Genomic DNA, 2,755 nt, shown 5'->3' with positions numbered 1-2,755 from the left:
CACTTCATAATTTATTGCCACAGGAAAGACTTTAGTTCTTTACCTACCACTGCCAGAGTTAAGTGGAGAAGAGCCTCAGGTAGAACGAGAAGCAGGAAATGTGCAGCACACTTCAACCAAGGCCAAGAAGCCTAGGAATGTACAAAGTGTTAGGAAGGAGAAAGTGCTGCTGCTAGGTAGTAGCCATGGGCGAGGTGTAGGCCCTCAGCTACAGGAACGTTTAGGGGCAGCGTACCATGCCACCAGAATCTTCAAGCCAAATGCAGTGCTAAGTCATGTGATAGAGGACTTAGGGTCTTTATGTGAGGACTTTACAAAAGAGGACCATGTACTGATAGTGGGTGGGGTGGGAAACAGTTTGGATAGGGATGGGTGGTGACCTGGTCAAGATAGCTTCCCTGACTCATGGCACCAATGTACACTTTGCTGAGCTGTTCCAGCGTCATAATCGACCACACCTTGATGGAGCTGTGAGGCGAATCAATGTGGGGTTACGGATGGCTCTGAGTACAGTCAATTTTGCTCATGTTTCTCTGGTGCCTGTCAGGACTATCAGCAGATGGGGCGTCACTAGGCATGGCCTACACCTAAACAGGACTGGGAAGGGAAGATTGGTGCAGCTGATTCATGAAAGTATAGGGGGTGGATATCGGGCCACACATGGTCAAATACCTGTTGTCATAAGTAGGAAAAGTAGGTCTGTTTTAGGATAAATCTAGACAACAGGCTTCCCTGCCTAAAGAGTATTTCCAGCACTTTAAAAAATACTGAAACAGTCACTCATAAGACAGATTTTAACACCTCAAATATCACATATACCAGATATCACAAAGAAAAACAAACCATTGGAAACAGTAACATTTCACAGACTTAACAATCATCCATCAAAACATGCAATCAATAAAAAATAAAATACAACTATTAGAAGTTGAGCTCCAATCTTTGAACTGCACAGTAGTTTATATTACTGAGCACTGGTGTAGAGACAGAAATCCAACATGTAGTATTATCATTGTATGAAAAAGCAATCTCTTAGTGCAATACTACTTCAAGGGGTGGAGGATCATGCATTTATTTCAGAAAAGGAACACAGTTCAAATTAAGACAGACCTCAGTACTGTAAGTGAAGACAAACACTTTGAAATATCAGCTATTGAATTAACAGAGCTTGATATCAAGAAGAAATTAATCCTTTCGTGTGTGTATAGATCTCCCAGTGGAGTGTGTACACTTTTTTCAATATGTTAACAGAAGTTCTAGATAAGGTCTGAAGTACAAAGGTCAACATAATTCTGTGTGGGGACATTAACATAAACACTAACATCATAAATGAATCCAGCAGCACCTTCATATGCATCCTTCAAAGTTTTGGCATGTCCCTATTGGTCAATAGTGCAAGTGTTACTACAACAACTTCATTAGTAGTTGAATATGTGGCCACAAATATGGACAGGGACAAATGTAATGTAGCTGTAAAAGATCTCGGACTATCACACCATCTCTGTCAAATAACAACAGTAAAGTCAGGCATCGAATCATTCCCTAAACGACAAGCCTACACGCGAAATCTATCAGAAATCAAAATAAAAGATTTTTCAAAGGAACTAGAAAAACAAAGCTTGGATGAAGCATATAAGGAAACCGATGTGAATATGAAATTCTCTAAATTCTCCACATTGTTTAAATTGAACTCTGAAAAGGAATTTCCAAAAGTATGCATGTCTGTATCAACATCCCACAAAAAGACGTGGATAACAGCAGGTATTAAGAAGTCCTCCCAAACACTTAAACACCTCAGTTCCATGAAAAAGATTCGCAATGATCCAGAATTCTTAAATTTCTATCAAAGATACAAAAAGATCTATAGGAAGGTGCTGATTGCTGCAAAAAAGTCATTTAATGACAAAATAATATATAATGTGCAGAAGAAAAGCAAAGCAGTCTGAAGATGTTATAAAAAAGGAAACGGGGAGAGGCAAACAAATGCAGAACAACGTTCTGCTAAGGGAGGGGGATAAAGTAATAAATGATCCACAGCACTTAGCAAACCATGTAAACGAGCATTTTTCAAGTATTGCAGATAAGTTACAGCAAAAATTCCCCCAAACAAATATAACACCTGTAAATAATGTTGCACTAAATACATTGATGTTACTTCCAACCTCAGAGAATTAAGTCTGTAAATCAATTCAAAAACTAAAAAATTAAAAGCTAGTAGGCTTAGATGAAGTACCAATCTGTGTACTGAAACAATGCATAGGGATTATACAAGGCCCCTTATCAAATATAATAAATGAATCCTTCACATCAAGGACATTTCCAGAGCAGTTCATACAGCCAAGAGTTGTATCTTTGCTTAAGAAAGGTGATGCAGAAGACAGAAAATTACTGGCCCATTTCCCTGCTGTCAGCATTCTCAAAAATAGTAGAAGCAATTATGAAAGACAGATTAATGAATTACCTGAATAAAAACAATCTTTTAAGTGAGTCACAGTTTGGTTTGTGAAGTGGCAAAAATACAGAGTCAGGCATAGTAGAATATTCAAAAGTTGTACTTGATGCTCTTGATAAAGATGAGTGTGTGACAGGCATATTTTTGGATCTTTCTAAGGCGTTTGATACAGTCGATCACAAGATTCTGTTAAATAAATAAGAAGCATTAGGAATAAGAGAGGTAGCTAATAACTGGTTTCGATAGGGTACAAAGAGTAACATAACACATATTTTAAATAGATCTAAACATTTTGTAAAACAC

Source organism: Schistocerca piceifrons, chromosome X (genome assembly GCF_021461385.2).
Source record: "Schistocerca piceifrons isolate TAMUIC-IGC-003096 chromosome X, iqSchPice1.1, whole genome shotgun sequence".
NCBI classification, from domain to species: Eukaryota; Metazoa; Arthropoda; class Insecta; order Orthoptera; family Acrididae; genus Schistocerca; species Schistocerca piceifrons.
This window is presented reverse-complemented; position numbering follows the sequence as displayed.